The sequence below is a fragment of the Leopardus geoffroyi genome, chromosome A1 (genome assembly GCF_018350155.1).
Source record: "Leopardus geoffroyi isolate Oge1 chromosome A1, O.geoffroyi_Oge1_pat1.0, whole genome shotgun sequence".
NCBI classification, from domain to species: Eukaryota; Metazoa; Chordata; class Mammalia; order Carnivora; family Felidae; genus Leopardus; species Leopardus geoffroyi.
Window position 1 is genome coordinate 192,667,828 of NC_059326.1, and position 19,511 is coordinate 192,687,338.

The 19,511-nt window shown below is 49.3% G+C and overlaps 1 long non-coding RNA gene across 1 annotated transcript in view; it reads left to right on the forward strand.

Moving 5' to 3' along the window:
- Positions 1 to 10,713, forward strand: part of LOC123575769 — a 66,865-nt gene extending 56,152 nt beyond the window's left edge. The window contains exon 3 of the long non-coding RNA XR_006700989.1: positions 9,602 to 10,713. This is a non-coding gene — a long non-coding RNA (uncharacterized LOC123575769). The remainder of the gene's footprint in view (positions 1 to 9,601) is intronic.
- The last annotated feature ends 8,798 nt before the right edge of the window (positions 10,714 to 19,511 follow it).

The following is a 19,511-nucleotide window of genomic DNA, read 5'->3' on the forward strand; positions in this document are numbered from 1 at the left end:
CCACATGGCCAGCTCTTTGTCACCTCAGACCTTCACACATGCTGTTCCCTCTGTTGGGGACACTCTTCCCCACTCCTCCCCAGGCTAACTCCCATGTACCATTTCCACCTCAGGTGCGGTATCTCTTCTTTGGGCACCCGTCAGTTTAAATGGAGTTGCAGGGAGCAGAAAGTGAGGTACCCTACTGTAGAGGGCTGAAAAGTGGCCCCCAAAGATATCCGTCCCTAATCCTTGGGACCTGTGTTACCTTGTTTAGAAAGAGGGTAACATTTGCAGGTGTGATTAAATTAAGGGCCTCGAGACGGGAAGCTTATCCTGGGCAATCTGGTGGGGGGAGCCAGGCCAAATGCGATCACATGTATCCTCATAAGAGAGACACAGGGACAGGTTCATCACATATATAGAGGAGAAGGAACATGAAGAAAAAGCAGACAGAGATGTGAAGATAATTAGCCTTTAACACTGGAGTGACATGGCCACAAGCCAAGGAATGCCAGCAGCTCCTGGAAGCTGGAAGAAGCAGGGAACAGATTCTCTTGAAGGGCCTCCAGAGGGAGTGCAGCCTGGTGAACCCCTTGGTTTTGGCCCAGTGATACCGACTTTGGACTTCCAGCCTCCAGGACTGTGAGAGAATAAATGCCTGTTGTTTAGGTCACCCAGCCTCTACTAATTTGTTACGGTGACAATAGGCAATGAATACATCTACTCAATATCATTTTTCCCATTCACTCTTCATACAGAATTTTCATTTCAGTAAGGATACTCTGCTCATTTCTTCATTTATCAGCCTCCTTTCCAGCCAGGTGTGGCTATGGGACTATGTTCGGGCCAATAAGATATAAGCAGAGGTTGTGTGGATTTCTGTGAAGGCTCCTTAAAAGGTGGATAGAGAACCAATGTGTACCCTTTTGCTCTCCCATCCTCCATGCTTTCCATCTGGAATACAAACGTAAAGGCTGACACTTTAGCAGCCATCTTGGGAACATGAGGTACAACAGAGGCTTCTGTTCCTGAGTTACTGAACCAATATCAGCAGCCACTACCTTCAGACTGCTCATTATGAGAAGTAAACTCTTATGTGCTTATGCTACTCTCTTTAAGATGTGTTAGTAACAGCTGTTCACAATCCCCACTGAAAAATCTTTCCTATTTTTCTACCTCATACCATCTATGTAAGTCATCGGAATGCATAATAATACCTGTACTTGTGTGTTTATTTGTTTAATGTCTGCTTCCTCTGCTAAACTGTAATTTCCATGAGGGCGGGGCTCGGGTCTGTTTTGTTCATAGCACAGGACCTGGCACAAAGTCGGTGCTCAGTGGGTATTTGTTGAACGAATGAACAAATGCCTCTCTTAGTGAGGTCCCAGGCATATTATAAGACAAAGACCATGATTCATTCCTCTCTTCTCTTTAGTGCAGCCCTGGGCTGCAAATCAATGTACCTGGAGTCCTGATTAAGTAGAATGGAATACAAAGAATTGAAAATATCTGGGCTCCAGTCTGCCCTGTGGCTTCTTAATAGTAAGTGCTGAATAAAGTTTTATTAAGTGACTCAGGAACAGACTGGCCCTCTGGAGAAAGACAAGGATGTTTGGGGATGGCATTTCAGTGTGGGATATGAGGCCCTGAGAAAGGAGTGTCTGCTGAATCCCCAACCAGCCATCAGATTTGCAGGGCATGCAGAAGCCAAGTCTAAGTTCAACCAGGCGGTGCCCATTTCAAATTCCTGGGAGCTGAGGCTCAGATGGGGACAGGGACTTGCCTGAGGTCACTTGGGGTGGTAGCAGAGTCAGATAAGGCTGCTCAGCTTCCAATCCAGCCCTTCTCCCTGTTTAGTGTTCTCTGTACCCTGTCATCTTCTAGATGATAAGACAAAGGGAAAGGAGGTGTGCATGACTGGGGCTTCCCCGGTCCCAGCTAGAACATCAGCAAGCAATCTTCCCGTTCACAGGTGTCATTGCTGAGGCGCCATGAGGCTGCGGGTCCTGCACCACAAAGAGTTTGCAGAGGCTAGAAACCCAGACCAGAAGTACCCACTGTGGAGCTTTTCCCACACTGGCATCCTGTCTCTTGACCAGGGCTATAGCAAGTGTCACCACCCAGGCTGGGGGCAAATGGCTGCATTCCTCCCGGTGTTCTCACGCTCCAACCTCAAGGCTGGCAGGTTTAGGATAGACTGTTCACACTTTCTTCACATGTTAGCAATTCAAGGTGCCCGAGAATTGGGCTGACCATGCCTGTCCTTCAGGTGAAGAAAAGGAAAGCCAAGAGCATCCCAGGGTCTAGTCCAGGGTGACATAGCAATCAACCATGGTGGAACCAGGGCCAAGGTCTGACGTGTGTCTCTTGGCCAGTGTTCAGCCACCTGCGGTTTAGCAGTGACCTCTAACAGGGCAGGCAGAGGAGGGGAGACACAGCCCTGGTGAAAAAGAATGATGTGTTTTAGCAAGTTTAAGGTCGAGCGTTTCTCCCTCCACAAAAGTAGCCAGTGCCTTGTACTCCCAGAGCCGTTCTCAAACTTTCTAATCTCAGGACCCGTTTATACTCTTAAAAATTGATGACCCCAAAGATCTTCTTTTTTGTGGTCATTATATCTATCAACATTCACTGTATCAAAAATTAAAACATATATAATAAATATTAATATAAAAATAACAATACACATTCTAATATAGAACCTATTTTATGAAAAATAACCTTATTTTTGAAAAAAAATTGTGAAGAGTAGCATTGTTTTACACTTTTCCAAATCTCTTTAATGTTTGGCTTAAAAGGAGACAGCTGGGTTCTCATACTTGTTTCTGTATTCAGTCTGTTGTGAGATATCGTGACACGTAGCCTCTGGAAAACTCTATTGTACACTCATGAAAGAATGAGAGTAAAAAGCCAAGTAATACATTGGTCTTAGAGTGCAAACAATTTTGACCTCATGGATCCCAAGGGTCTTGGGGAACTTAGGGGTCCCTGGACCATACTTTAGAACCAGTGGTCAGCACTCTGTGAGGTGCTTCCTGTTGTCAGTTCCATTTTATGGATGAGCAAAATAAGGCTCAGAGATGTTATGAGGCTCGCTCAAAGGCACATAGCCAGTAACAGTCGTATCAACCCAAGATAATCGGCTCTAGGGAAGTGTGTTCCTAACAGCAGCATCGCACTCCAGCCCCTCGCTGATGGACAGATATTGTAGGAGGAATGCGATCAGGAAGGAGCCAGAGGTTCTGGGGTACCCCAAGAAGGGAGAGGTAGTGCGGTTGTCGAGATTCTGGACTTGGAAACAGTGCCTGGACCCGCATCCTGGCTATGCCCTGTATGTGCTGGTGACCAGGGACAAAGTGCTCAACCCCTCTGAACCTTAGATAGTTCCTCTGTGAAATGTGATGATATGATATTTATATCACAGGGTCATTGGGAGGATTAAATGTTAATTTATGCAAATTACAACAGTGCTCAGTAAATGTCGTATATAGTTCACATCTTTTAGATGGCATAGATTTGTGAGCAGGGCCATGGATGTGGTTTCACTGAAGCTGGAGGCAGGGGTTGGGGCGGGGGGGGGGGTTGGTGCAGATATAGCACAGGTCCTGAAGGGAGGGCCAAGGGAGGGAGAAGACACGTGGCCTGGAGGGCGGAGGAGGGGCTTCCAGACTAGGAGCACATCACTCTCAGGTGGTGGGCACAGATGCCCAGGGACTCTGGGCGTGTAAGCCAGCAGTGACCTGCAGTGTGACAGGAGAGCCGGCCTCACCTGCCCCAGGGCACAGAGGCCAGATCCCTTGCTCAGGGTCTGCAGCCTGGTCACTGGGACCTAGATCAGACCTCCAATATCCCGCCTGGAAAAGCCACCAGACCACCTCCTCTCCTGACCCCCTTTAGGGGGTGAAGCCCCCAGCTCCCTGTTTCTCCCGGCATCCCAGCCCTAGAAAATCATCTAAACCACACTGTCAGAGGATCCTGAGAACCATCTTGCCACACTGCTCCCTTTTCCTTTTGGCAGGTGAAGAACCTGGGCCCCAGAGACGTAGCTGGACCACTCGCACCACACAGCAAGTTGGGGACAAAAGGCCCAGGCCACTTGGCATCTGATTCTGGTTGTATGCACTGAGCCACCCCTCCTCCCTGGCTCAGCAGGGACTCAGGCCCATGTGCTGTTGTGTGACCTCAGGCAAGATGCTGAACCTCTCTGTGCCTCAGTTTCCTTAACTATAGAATGGAAATAACAATTTTACTTCCTTCGTTGGGGTATTGTGTGGATTAAAGTAAGTCGATCGACACAAAACACTTAGAACACTACCTAGCTTTCAATACTGGTAGTCAACACTGTGACCACATCACCGTCATCACCATCATCATCATCGAGGTCTCGAACATCGTTAGGGGATACACTGTGGGTGTTCCTTGTTTGAGGCCCTGGGGACAGATGGGTAAGCACAGAATTGTGTTCTGTCTTCTCCTGCCTGCAACCTGATTCACAGGGTGATTTGGGGCACATTGTTCACTATGCCTGGGCCTCTGTGTCCCCAGCTGGACTGGAGGGGGAGCTTTATTTCTTATAAAATTTCTATTGTGCCTCTAGTGCCATGGCATTTCTCTGGCAATACTGGCCATAAAAATGTGCACGACTACTCCCTGCAGTATCATTTATAAGGCAAGAGTAAACATTTAGAAACCGTCTATGTCCCCTTCCTCATTGGAGTTTTAAACACGAGGGAATAATAGCCCCAAACTGAAAGTAATCCAGATGTCCCACAGCAGGTGCACAGATATTAAAAACTAAGACAACCACATGAAGGAATGTTCCTCAGCAATGAGAAGCAGTCAACTCCTGGTAACACAACAATGTGGGTGAAGCTCAAAAACACTGGATGGGGTGAAGAAGCCCCCAAGAGTGCCTACTGTACGAATCCATTGAAACAAAATTCCAGAAAAAGGAAAGCTAAGCTATAGGGGCAGGAAACAGTCTAGGGGTTGCCTGGGGCAAGATGTGGGGGCAAAGGATTGACTACAAAGGGGCATGAAAGAACTTCTGGGGTAACATAAATAGTCTGGATTTTGATTATGGTGATGGTTACATGACTATATAATTAAAAAAAATTTTTTTTTAATGTTTATTTTTCAGAGAGAGAGAGAGAGACAGAGAGTAAGCGGGGGTGGGACAGAGAGAGAGACAGACAGACAGACAGAATCCAAAGCAGCCTCCAGGCTCTGAGCTGTCAGCACAGAGCCCGATGTGGGACTCGAACCCATAAATCACGAGATCATGACCTGAGCCGAAGTCGGACACTTAACCGACTGAGCCACCCAGGTGCCCCATGACTATATAATTTTTGAAAGTCATTGAACTGTACTCTCGAAATGAGTGTATCTTATTGTATGCAACTTATACCATAATAAAATTGATTAAAAAACAAAATGATGGTTCACACACACAAAGAAAGCTCTGGATTTGTCACAACGAGAGGGCTACAACTTTGGCCTCAGCATAGAAAGACGTCCATGTTTTGTTGTTGAATGAAAAATAAAGGCAAATTATGTGACAGTCCTGTTGACACTGACATTTGTTGAGAGCTCACTGCGGGCCAGGCCCAGGCTAAGAGCCTCACCTGCATTACTTTGTTAAACCTCGACAATGTCCATATGAGGTTTTACAGAAGAGAAAACTGAGGTCCAAAGAGATGAGGCCACGCAGGACTCTGGGTATGAAGCCAAGGAGCCACACTGTTGGGACCTGGGACACACTCTGAGCCACCACACTGAGCTCTACGGTATGATTTCAGTGTAGCCAATAACTGGCAATTTTAGTCTATGCACAGGCAAAATCTGCAAGGGTGATCCCAACCTGGGCCCACGGGTTACGTCTGGGAGGTGCATTTATAGGTACTTTCACTTTCAAAACTATTTCTGTTGAGTTTACTGTAACTTGCCTAAATTACTTTCCCAATCAGAGAAAGCAGTATAGATTTAAAAAAAAAAAATTACTGAAAACATTCCTGTCCTGTATCTCATCTGCTCAGGATCCCGGCACCGTCTCCTCACTACTCTCTCTCCTAGACGCGGCCACATGCCTGCCCAGAGCCCCAAGGCCCACTGATAAAGACTGGGGCACACTGAGACCCGTATCAGGCCTGAGCAGCCCTTTGCAGTCCCATCCATCTGGTCCCCCCAGGGAGGGTGGGCCCTGTTCCAGAAATCAGCAGGCTCCGTGGCCCTGGAGATAACAGGAGCGTGGTGGTAAGGACCAGCAGGGTGAGGGTCTACAGCAGGGGGATGGGGTGGTGAGTCAGAAGTGTGAGCAGGCTTCTCCCCACTGGGCAGACGAAGCTGCTGAGACCCAGAGAAGGTGTGACCTGCTTGGTCTGTATGGCCCTGGCTCTGTCCGCTGTGTGGCTCTGGGCACACTTCATGCCCTCTCTGATCCTCAGGTTCCCTTGCGATCCTTTGGTTCCAGCTTGGTCCTCTTTTAGGAAGTAACTTGGGCCCTGAAACCAGTCTTGAGAGTCCCTAGTGTGTAGGCAGACAGCAGCATGCACATGACATCCTTGGCCCCCAGCTTCAACTCCAAGTGGGCGCGTGGAGGCTCAAAGGCGCTCTTAGGACGCTGAACGCATGCGCACATGCCTGTCTGCGTGTACCCACATCCGCAGGCCCCAAGGACAACGAGCAGGGCCACCCTGGGCCAGGCCAAGGTTTGTTTACATGTCCAAAGGTCAGATGCTGCCTGCCAGGGAGGGCCTCAGCTGGTGAGAGTCTGCAGCTGTGTGCCCAGGACACAGATAACATGTGCCCCGGGGAGGGGCGGGCAGCCCCAGGAGAGGGTGGGACAAGAGTGACACCCAGGCTTCCCTCCCTGGGAGCGCCTGCTGGTTCTGCTGCTGTGGGCCCTGCCTGGGGAGTCTCCACCTCCCCTGTGTGCCTACGAGCCCCCGGGACCACTTAGCTTGGTTTCCCTGAGCCTATGCCCGCTCTGTACCACTCACCACTTCTTTGACACCACTGGGTGTATTCACCTCGTGGAGCCTCAGTTTCTTCATCTGTAAAATGGGGATAATCATGGCTCTTTCCTGACAGGGGGCAGAGTGGAGCCCTGGGGCTAAGGCCTGATTGTGCCAGGTGAGTGGGAGGGGCTTCACCCAGGGGTCTCTAATGTTAGGGATAGCTCCACATTCTGGAAACCCCCTCTGCACTGTAAGGAGGCTTAGGGGTCTCCGTCTGCACCTGAAGTCACAGGGTGGGGCCTAGAAGTCCTGCCTGTCCCTTTCCACCTTCTCCCCAGTGGTATTTCCCAACTGCCTGCAGTCCTACCTCCCCACCGGGCGCCCATTCATCCCTCTCATAGCCACCGCCCTTAAGCAATCTCTCAGTTTATGTCAACAAAAGCACAAACGTAACCTAGTGGGCTTGTGGTCTGGCTGTGGAGATGGGATTCGTACACAGCAACTTAAAAAGACTGGCAGCTTTTCAATGTGTCTGTGGCCTGTGCACACACAGGGGGTATGCGTTCAGCCTGAGTGCCTACCTGGGAGGGGACACTTTCTTCTCTCATCTCTCCCCCTGGGACATTCCTTTTTTTAAAGTTTATTTATTTATTTTGAGAGCGAGAAGGAGCAGGAGGGGCAGAGAGAGAGAGGGAGAGAGACAATTCCAAGCAGGCTCCATGCTGCCAGCCAAAGCCTGACGCGGGGCTCAAACTCGCGAACTGTGAGATCATGACCTGAGCCGAAATTAAGAGTCGGACGCTTAACCGACTGAGCCACCCGGGCGCTCCCACTGGGACATTCTTGCTTCCCCAAACTCTCACTACCCACCTCAAGGAAGAAGGATGCTGAAATATATACCAAAAAATTATTTGTATTAAATCGGCAAAAAGTGTGAGCACTGATCACCAGCAGGGCTGGAGAGACAGACTCTCCTCTCACTGTGGATGAGAATGATAGTGGGCACACCCCCCCAGGTGGGTGATTAGCATCTCTCTCAACACACAACCACACACATGACCAACAACCCATGGGTCACCTTCCTGGGAATCAATGGAACAGAAATGCTACCACAGGCTCATCTGCTCATGCATGTTTGTGAAAGCTTTTTTTTTTTTTTTTTTTTTTTGGCGGGAGGGAGCGGGTAAAAGCATAACCATATTGGAAGTATTTCAAATGATTGTCTACAGAGGTTGATTATCTAGACATCGTGTGATCCAACCACGCTATGGAAAACTAAAGCATGGACTCCCTTGGAAATGTTTCCAAAATTCACTGCTGGTGAGAGAAGCGAGTTGAAGAACATGCAAAAACAGAACTCTGAAAAACACATGTAAAACAAAACTATTCTCTCCCTTTCTTTTTGAAAACAAATTTTTTTTTTTAAACATTTATTCATTTTTTGAGAGACAGAGCATGAGTAGGGGAGGGGCAGAGAGAGAGGGAGACACAGAATCCGAAGCAGGCCCCAGGCTCCGAGCTGTCAGCACAGAGCCCGACGCAGGGCTCGAACTCACTCATGAGCGGTGAGATCATGACCTGAGTCGAAGTCGAACGCTTAACCAACTGAGCCACCCAGGCACCGCAACTCTCTCCCCTTATTAACAAGTCACATATATGGCAACTCAAGTCTATTGGCATGGGAAAGTTCTGGAAAGAGTCAAGCCAAATGATTAACCTAATGCATGCCATTTTCTAGCTGTGTGACCTTGGGAAGTGACTTAGCCTGCTTGCTCTTCCTGAAAGTTGGTAATAACAAACCTCACAGGGCTGTGAGGAGCCTTACTGTAATTATTATAAATCCTTTGGCACATAACAAGCAGTCCATAAATATTTAGGGAAATAAAGCAGGAATCCATTTTCAGCGGAACTAATTTATTCTCAGGAGTCAACTTTCAGCTCAGTTTCAGTGCTGGAGGCTGGTCTGCCTGCCTTTGCTGTCACCTAGCGGTCACAGTAAGAAAGCACACACTGGAGTGCTTTCTGCTCCCTTCTTGCCTTTATTCGTTGTGGAGAATAGAGCACCCTGTCTCTCCACAACCCAAGTCCCTCTGGGTTCCTCCAGGGCCTGCAAAGCATCAGGCACTCCTGTGCCTTGAGGTTGGAGACTGGCAGACTCCGGAATGGTCCCGGGGCCTCTATGAGTCTCGGTTTTCTCATCTCAAGAAGGGGAGTAGTAACAGCTTACTTCATACCTTTGTAAGGATAAAACGCAATAATGCATGTAAAGCACTTAACACCGGCCCTGACACAAAAGAACATCCTAGAAATGGTAATTATTGGTATTTACACACTTATCTCCTTACTGCTTAGGAGAGCTGTATTACACCCATTTCACAGATGAGGAGCTCGAGACTCAGAAAAGTCGAGGTAACTTGCCCGCAGCCACTTGGCTAAGAGAGCACCAGCCAAGATGAGACTGCAGGCCTGCCCAGGAGCTGCCTCCCCACCCTTAGGCTACCATTTCACATGCTCATCTGCAAAGGAGTTGTAAGGAGCACTTTCTTACCACCACTCGTGCCTGAAGTTTGGATCGCACCTACCAGGAACATTAAAAAAAATATACTGAGATATATAGTGACTGTTGCTGTCTAACAAATTGCTTTACAACCGATTTTGTGTCCTAGATGTTCCTGTCTTCTCATCCGAGTCCAGGCCCGCAGCTGGCTGTAGTAATCTGAAGGGAACTAACTGGGGAGCTACCTTCTTCCAAGGTCATGTGGCTGCTAGCAAGATTTACTCTCAAGGATTGTTGGACTGATGTCTTCCCAGCTGTTGGCCAGAGGCCACCCTCAGTTCCTCAGTTCCACGCGTCAATGTCTCCTGCGTGGGAGTTTGCTTCATCAAAGCGTGCAAGCCGGGCATGAAAGCAAGAGCAGGGTGGAAGTCACGATCTTTTGTAGCCTGATCGTGGAAGTGATTATTGCCGTATTCTATTTGTTAGAAGTGAGTCACTGGGCCCAGCCCATCCTGCACAAAAGGAGAGTACACAGGGGCTTGAATACCAGGAAGAGGGGATCACAGGGGGCCATTCTAGAACCTTTCTGCCTGCCACACCAGTCGCCAACTTTTAATTTTGCCAGAGAAGAACACTTAGAAAATCAACTCCCACCTCTGGTTACCATAACTTCATAAATGAAATAGACCTTTTTACAATTTGTCTAGATACAAAGAGATAATTTCATAATAAGGGGTAGTCCCTTGTGGGTGAATAAATGTAGCCTCGTGCAAAATGCCCTCATGGTCCTCAGTTTTCTCCCTCTGCAGAGCTCTGGTGTCTGGCTTAGCACCAGGAACCTCCTCTCCTGCCTGAAGCAGGATAACACAGCAGCTGGTAGGTGGAGTTAAGAGAGGAGGGGGTGGGTTGGCCTGAGCATGGCTGGGGCCCACACAGTGCCTAGCACTGCCCCCCCCCCCAAGCTGGCTGGCTGAATGAATGAATACATCAGTGAGAAACTTCATGGGGACGTGTCACTTTTACCCCCAACTCTCAGACAAGGAAACCCAGCCTTGTAAGGCTAAGTAACAGCTGGGCCTAAGCCTTCAGGGCTAGAAAGGACATTATATTTGCAGGGTGCTCTATTCTCCACAAATCCCTTCTGCACCCATTAGCTAAGCTGATAGTCTCAATGCCCCTGGTTGTGGGAAGAAGCTTGCCATTTCCCATGTTAGCACTGAGCAAACAGGTTCAGAGAGGTTAAGCACCTTGCATGGACCCAGAGAGGGCTGAGGGAGGTTTTTTTTTTTTTTTTTAAAAAAAAAAAAAAAAAAAAAAAGCAGCAAGGGTTACTGAGCAGGGAGGGTCCAGCAGGGGTCATTTGACCAGTCTCCCAGGTGGGGAGTCAGTTCTAGGGGGGGCAACTCTGGGGCCACGAGCCATCTTTATTCCTCCAAAGTCGGGCCAGAGGCGACGCTGTGGCAGGTGGCACCAGGGTACCATTGAGTCAGATGGCCCCAGTGCAAAGGCAAGAGACCCTAGAACAAGCAGCCAAGTTAGCCTCAGAAACTCAGAGCTTTTTCCACTTCCCCTTTACTTGGGCCAAAGCTGCCCCATCCCAGCCCCTCAGCCTGGTCCCCAGGGTGCCCCTGCTGCACAGGGTGCCGCTTGCCCACTTGGCCCGTTCCACTGCATATTCCCTGGTTTAGTTATGCCTTCCCTTCTTGAGGAGCAGCCCCCTGGGGCTTCTCTCTGCATCCCACCCCCCAGCAGAGCATGCGACCAGTGACAACACTGGAGTGAAATGGCCACCCTCATCTGGTATTTATTGTACCCAGGAATATCCACTCTCAACCCACATACAAAATCCCGAGACTGGATGCTACGGTCACCCCTTTTCACAACAGAAAAAAGCCCCAGGAACCAAAAGGTTGGTGAACATGGCCGAATCACACAGCAAATATTTGGTGCCACAGCTGAAAGGTGGAAAGGCCACATTTAAAAATCCTCATCCCTGCATGCAAGGCACTGGGCTAACACTTTTATAGACAACACATTATCTCAATTGCCGGCACAAGGGGGCCACTATCATTAAATCCATTTTACCCACAAAGAAATTAAAGTTTAGCTAGGCCAAGTGACCTGCCCAAGCACGTCAGGGAGGAACGGGGATGGAACCCGCGGCCGGCCCTCTTCTGCAGAACATTCCACTGCCTGCAAAACTGTGGACAGATGTATATGGTTACTAGACTCTTAGGAGTTAGGTCCTGCTTTTCAGTTCTCCTTTGGTGGTTGTTATCTTTGTTTCCCTGACCGTGTGCTGTAGGCTAAGGATGTAACTCTAGAGTCGCCATTGTAAAGGCAATTAGATAACTTTAATGAAGAATACCAAACAAAAAAATCTGACTTATGGCAAGATGTATCATGATTAGCCATAGACGATGTCAACTCTTTCCAGCTTATAAGTGCAAAGCAATACAATCAAAACACCACTGAGGTCTTCTGCAGAATCTAATACACTTATTCTAGAACGAAATGGAAGAGGAAACAACAGTCAAGAAATTCGCGAAACTGGAAGACGCAGAAGGGACACATCTCCTATCAGATAGCCAGACTTAGTATAAAGGCTTTTTACCTATAATTAAGACAGTACTGCTCTGGGAATACATATTAAGAAAAGAAAAAGCATCAGGAAAACCAGTCTTGTCTCACCACTTTGGTCATGGAAGAAACCCAAGTGAAAACAAAGTCACCTTTTATACCCATCAGACTGCCAAGGATGAAGAATGACAATTTTCAGGATTGGGGACACGTGAGAAGTCAGACACTCTCTACACTGATGTCTGCATGTGTAGGTAGGGGGATTGAGAATGAGTCAAACATTCCTGGGAAGGGGTTTGGTAATATATATCAAAATGCAATGTGCCATGCTCCTTGACCCAGAGGATCCCCCTCCAGAATTTGTCCTTATGTCATGAATGATGTCTCTTAACGGCATTGTTTACAATAGGAAGATGTTGGAAGCTGCTTCAACGTCCATCAATAAGAGATTGGTCGAATAAATCGTGGTATGCCCATACAACACAAGTATCACAAAAGATTAAAAACGAAAGTATAGACCAACAGCACTGACAAAGATGATTGAGTAAATAACAAAGATTGCCTTGACCCCACCGCTCAGAAATAATTACTGGTAAACATTTTGTTTATATTTTCCCAGCCTTTTTTCCATGCATGCACACATATTATTGAAAGAAATGGAATCGTATGATATGTATTACTTTGTAACTAGCAATTTAAATACATATTGAATACTGTGATTCTTTCCAAAGGCATAATTTTATACTAAAAAGGCTACTTTCATTAATTTTTAATTTCACAAAGTGCATTCTCATGTAACAATGCAGACATTACAGGTAAAGCAAAACTTGTCTCTTCCTCCTCAGAAATCACGGCATTGGGTGTGCATTTCTGCAGATCTTCCCCCAAACTTTTCAGGCTACTCATACTCATATATATGCACATGTAAACATGGAGTTATGTGTTTATATTATTTCATAACTTGGTTTAGTAAATTAGCAGTGTGATTTGGAACTCTGCGAGGAACCAGATACATTTTACTATTTTATTTGTTGGCTCGTACTCCATTTCCTTATTGATGGCCATTTAATAGTAAAAAAACGAAAAGATAAACAAGAAACAAATTGTATAAAGCAAGGGTGAGGAAGGGCGGGAGATCTCGAAGAGGAAAATAGACGAGGAGCCTTCCAGGTGAGTGAGATTTTTAGAGGTCCCTTGATTTCCACTAGAGGGAGACAAAGCCACACGGACGAGAAGCCTCCTCATGTGCCTTAACCGTAACCTTTCCCGATTTTCCATCATTTTCTAGCCCCCTCTTCCCACCATGCCAGCTTTTCAAACGCGCCATCACTTTCTCAGGATTGGGGGCTACGAGTCTTCGCAGGGCGTTCGCCCTGTTCATGCACATTCATCCAAACTCTAGAGAGCCCGCCCGGAGGAGCAGCCGACGGCTAGCAGATGTGCGGTCCAAGCGCGCGTGGCGAGTCTCGGGCCCAAAGACGCGCGCAAATTCTAGGACCCTAACCTCCAGGTCCCCAGCATCAGGCTTTGGGATTTATCGCCCCCTCGTGGCGGGATTTGTTAGTGCGCCCCGCTCTCGGCCGCGAGCGCTCGGAACTGGTACAGCAGGTGTCACCAGCCCGCAAACAACTGAGGTCACGGTGATCGTGGCGCTCCCAACACACCGGCTCTGAGAAATCCCCCCCCCCCCCACTTTCCAGGGCTCCCCAAAGTGGAGGTGCAGGGACAAGGGAGATACAGAACTCCACCTGCCAAGCATGGTGGAGCTTCCCCTGTCTTAGTACGGTTTGTTATCACACATTTAATTTCCCCTTTTTGCACGTGCCCAGCTCCGTGCTGAGACTATGGGTGTGTGTCTGTCGGGTTGGGGAAGTACGAAATAAGATCAAATCCCACCTCTGTCCTCCACCTCTCCAGCTTGCCCGCCCTCTGATCCCGGGCCTGGGGGACGAATCCAGCCCCGCCCCCTCCCCTGCCCTCCCCTTAAGGGGACAGAGAGCAGCAGGAAGTCCTCTGAGAGGTGTCCTGGGAGAGCGGAAATAGCTCTGGGCCGGGAGCCTGCAGGCTGGTTCTCTCCCGGCCTGGCAGTTCCTTGCTGTGGGACTTGCTTTGGTCTGGCCCCCTGGTGGTTCTCTGTCTCTGCCTCCCTGGGAGAGCCTCTCAAACTTTCACCCCCGGAGTTGCTGCTTACCTGGGCGATCAGCCCTGGAAGCAGCTGTGGTGCCTCCTTGGACTCGGTGTTGAGCTGGCTCCTTCTCCCAGGGGGCATCTGTTCAGGGAGGGAAGGGGGAGGACGGTCAGAACCTGTGTCCCTGCCATTCTGAGCGAAACCCAGGAACCTGGGCCAGGTCACCCCTCGGTGGGGTCACCCCCACCCCTCCCCAGGCTGACGGACTTCCTCCTCTGGCCGTGAGTAGTTCTTTCTCGGTGCTTCAGTTCCCAGCTTAAACTAATTTTCTGAATTAGAGGCCGGCATTTAAGAATAAGGAGAGTTACCTCCAAATTCCCAGCTTCTTGTGAAAGACTCAAGGTTCTGCCTCCATTGGCCTGACTTCCTCCAGGTGGGGCTGAGCAGAGGCTGCCTGTTGCAGGTGTGGACTCTGGCTGCTGGTTTGCTGTGGGCCACCCAGCCCTGGACACCCGCCCACAGAAGCTGCCTGGCCCTGTGAGCACCGGGGCCCCTGGTCTGGGCAGGAGACATCCCTGGGCAGAGGCAGTGTCTGTTTCCCTAGTGCCCAACCCTGGGGCCTGGAGCATGGTGGGAACACAGTAACTACTAGTTGAATAAATGAATGAATCAACACGTTTCTGACATTAAATCTCGCATCCCTCACCCAGGCATTCAGGGCCTCCTTGATCCTGTCCCAAACTACCAATGACGATGACAGTGGTGGAGTTGGTGTGCACGATAGCAGTCCCCCGTGTGTGACTTTGTAGCCCTTTACAAAGCCCCACTTAACTCCTGTCAGCAGCCCTTTGGGGTCTGTTCTATTTCCTCCCATTTCTCAAATGAGGAAAGCAAGGCTCAGAACGGTGAAGCGATCTGCGCGGGATCATGGGACTCTCTCAAGGCGCCTGCTAGCATGCAGCTTCCCAGCACTCCTCCTTTCGGATTTCCGGCTGTGGCCACAAGCTGCCCGAGGAGGTTCTGATGTGCCAGCACATTTGGGATCCTTGCCTGTTAGAAGCACTGCCCTCAAGGACCCAGATAGGGGCCCTGGAAAACCCTCTGTCCCACCAGGGACCTGGGAGCCTTCAAGCAGAGATGGGACATTCATCTACTTGTTAACTCATCCATTCACAAGGCCCTATGCTGGGCACTCAACAGTGAGCAGAGCAGACCCCGCCCCTGCCTTGGAAACTTAGAACCTAGTGGGGGAGTCAGAAAGTAACCAATATACAATGCAAAATGTGCTCTGAAGGAAAACTGTGGAGATGCATGAGAAGGGATCAGAAAGTCCAGCTCCTGCGGTGGGCAGCAGGGAAGCTGAGCTCTGAGGGAGAAGTGGGAGCTGGGGAGATCCCCTCCACAGGCTGGGGTGTGTGGGTAGGACATTTGGAGTACAGGGAGGAGGGCACAGAGGATGGTGTGTTCCCTGTCGTTCATACTGGCTTCCCGACATCTTGAGCAAGTCCTGTCCAGTCTCTGGGCCTCACTCTCTGTACCTGTGAAATGGGTGTGATGAGCGATGTGAGGAGATCGGACAAGACTTTGTCATCTCTTATCTGTGTAGAAAGGGAATCAAGCTGGGGAGGGGCTGCCTTTGTGCCTGTCCCCCTCTTTCCTGGCTGGAAAAGGCTTAGTGTACTCCAGGACGAAATCAGGCAGCTTCTCCAGTTATCATCATAAATCTCTCCCCGACCTTGGGATGTTGATTAGCACTCCCAGACAGGGAGTTCACTCTGGTTTTCTTTCAGCACCTGGAGGGCTGTGCCCACCCATCTCTACGCCACCGAGAAGGCGTAGGCCTGGCTCAGGGTGTTGCCCTCACCCAGGCCTGGGAGAAACCCTGGCCACTCCCAAGCCCCTCCTGACATTTATGATGTGCTGCTGAAGGGGGGGCCCTCCCCAAACCCCGAAGGAATGTTAATTGGCTGAAGCTGTTGCCTATGCACCCGCTGGGGCCCGAGTTATTACTGTTTTATTTTTATTTGTGTCTTCCCAGAGGTGCCTGGGTTGGGCTGAGCGGCTGGCCGCCTCTCCACACTGGAGCCAGAGATGGGAAGGGGCTAGGAGTGTGGTGGGGACACAGAGGACCCTCAACTTATCTCCGACTCCCACCCAGCTTCCTCCTCTTGTTGGGGTCTCAACTCAGGGACACGGTGAAGAGAAATTTCTGAAAGGGGATGAAACGCAGAGCTGACAGCACAGTTTTGGGGTCATACCCACAAGGGTACACAAGCTGGCTCTACACTCCTTGGTTTGTGTGGCCCCAGAAGGTATAACCTGTCTTATATAATAATACTGAGCTTTCCTTGTGCTGTCCTGAGGAATAAAGGAGAAAAGGAGGATACTCAGCACACAGTGGTTACAATGATCATAAGAAAGGCCATCTGGGGAGAGGGCAAGTGTAAAGACAGAATACTAAGTGAGTCACAGCTGGATAGACCCTTCCGGAGCAGCTGTCTTACTGTCCAGATGCAGAAACTAGCCGATCTAGGGAAGGAGATGTGTGTGGAGTCCTTTGCAGCAGACATGAACCTGGGGCCCAGGTCTTTCTTCAACGTCCACTAGAGTCTGAGGGAGTCTGAACCCGGGGAAGGGGGTTCTGACTCCCTTTGACAAAATGGCTCCACTGGCTTCTCCCAAGAGGGTTCTCTACGGGGTAGGCATGTAGAGGGTCTTGGCTTGAATTTGCCAAAAAGATCCCTCATTTCAAACCCTCAACCCGTTTCTAGATCAGAGAGATGCTCTTTTGCCATCACAGACTGGCTCCCTTTCTTCCTCCCTTCCTTTCTCCTTCTGCCTTTCTCTTCCTTCCTTCCTCCTCCCTCCCTCCAACCTTCCTTTCCCAGCTTACCCACTAATTATTTCATCCATTTACTCACTACATGTTGGGTGCTGTGGTAGGCCCTTTCCTCCATCATTTCTCAGCCTGTAAATAACTGTGCTGAGCTTCCGATTACAAAAATCTGACCCAATTTTTAAATTTCTCATATAATGACATGCTAGAGCTAGGCAGCCGATGACGGAGATGGCTGTTCCAGAGTATCATCAATAACCTAGGATTGTTCTGCTCCACCATCTTTAGGCTTCCTTCCTTGAGGTAACCTCATGGTCCAAGATGGCTGTTGGAACTCTAGCCATCACATCTGAGTTCTGGAGTTCTATACAAGAAAAAGGGTAAAAGGCACACTTCTCATCCTACTCAGTTGTCTTTCAAGCTTGGAAGTCCTTCCTACCCAGTGACTTTTGCTTTAATCTTGTTGGTCTTCTCGGTCTGCAAAGGAGATCAGGAAGTTCAGTTCAGAGAACAGATAATGGAGGTAGGACGTGAGCAGTTTTTTCCACAACTCCCAATGACCTTTGTCTCCTGGGACCTTGGGAATACCTCGTCTCCTGTACCTTCCCCAGCAGCGAACAGCTGTCCCCATAAGCAAAGCTGAGGTCTCCCCTTCATTTCCTTGTTCCTCCCCAAGTTGTCTCCAACTTGTGTTCTGGGAGGGGAAACCGCAACTGTTAGACACGTTCTGGAAGGGTTAAAAGACAACTGAAAATTCTGTACTATAAATCACTTTTATTTGCTCTCCAACAGCGTAAAAGTCTTAACATTTGCATCAAGACTGAAAATCAAAGGAAGGAAAGATCGTGCCTGCCATCTCATAGACATGTCAACCCTGCTGAACACAGTCGCCCGTGTCCCTGCACCCATTTTAGCGTTGCTTCCCTCAAGTCTGGCAGCTCCCTGGCATTCGCTTTACAATCCAGATGATTTTTGCTAGCAATTCATTGCATTAGCCCTGCCTAATCGAAATCCTTCCAAACACTAACCCTGTCAGTCCTCAGAATACTTCTGGGGCCGTAAATATGAGTTTCTTCATGTTATAGAAAAGAAACGGAAGCTCAGGAATTATACTAGCTATACTACTATGACGACTACTAAGAATAGCTGTAATTTATTAAGCACATAGTATGTATCAGACCAGGGGCTAAGCCCTTTTCATGCATCCATCCAGTCTATACTTACTTGGGGGTCCGTTACGTCAGGCGCTGGGCTGGGAGCTGGTGATAGGATGGTAAACAGAACACGACCACCTGGAGCTTACAGCTGGGGCGTGGGCTTGGGAAGGGACACAGGAAATAAGCAAGTCAACAGGTGTGATTGCAAACTGGGGAGGCACTGGGGCAGAACAGAGAACACTTCCTTCTGGAAGTGGCATTGAGTCAGACCCAGAGAGATCTGCCTCTCGATCTGATAAACTAGGAAACTGGGGCTCAAAGTATGTGGCCAAGGGTCACCGAGCTAGTTAGCGGAGGTGCCTGGACCTCAGTTTGCTCCCAACGGTTAGCACCTGCTCTGTGCCCGGTCTTTGGGACCCCACAGGCCCCCCCCTCTATCCCTACACTGAGTGCTTCATCTTGCCACTCACAAGTAGGCTGCAAAGTCAGGACTGGGGCTTGGACTAAGACTCCCCACCCAGTGCTATGTTTTTTCCTCAAGATCTAGCCAGGAGCCCTCTGGGCGGGGGGCAGCTCAGGGACCCCAGTGACCCACAAGGGCGCCCGAGGTGAACTTCTCAAACATCAGGTGGTGCTGACATGACTGCAAATTCTAGATGCCATTGTAACAACAGCTTCACAATAATGACTGAATAACAACTTACTTAGGAAGTTTAACCCAAACCAGCCCTCATTTAATTAGGGGTATCATCAAAACCAGCTCTGGTTCCCCCCTAGTCCTTGGGCCAATTTTGTGCGTGTGAGGGTGGGTGGGGCAGAGGGTCTGTGGGGTCTTCCATCAGCCTGTGTGGCTCTCAGATGGGAAACGTTCCCACCAGGAATGCAGGCTCCCAGGAGGGGTGTGGCTGAGCGCCCCTTGTCCCTGGGACCCCCCATTTTGGGGTTTACAGCATTCACCTTGCCTGAAGCCTGTGTCTTAGTGCTCCTACTGCGTGGCGCCTGAGTTCCTGGACGAGGAGTAGAGCTCACCTTTCCCTCGGGGGGCTCAAAGTCAATGTCCCCTATTTGTTTTCACTTGTGAACATTTCCAAACCTACACAAAAGCAGAGAGTGCGGTCGGCCCCCGTGTGCCACACGTGTCCATCGCTCATCCTTCTCCACTTTTACCGTCTTCTGTGCAGAGTGTCCTATAGCAGATCGCAGGAGTCGTGTCTCTCGCTTCTAGATTCCTCAGTATGCGTCTCATAAAACAGAGAAACAATTTTTTCTGTAATCACAAAGCGATTATTTTTTTTTTTTAATTTTTTTTTTTCAACGTTTATTTATTTTTGGGACAGAGAGAGACAGAGCATGAACGGGGGAGGGGCAGAGAGAGAGG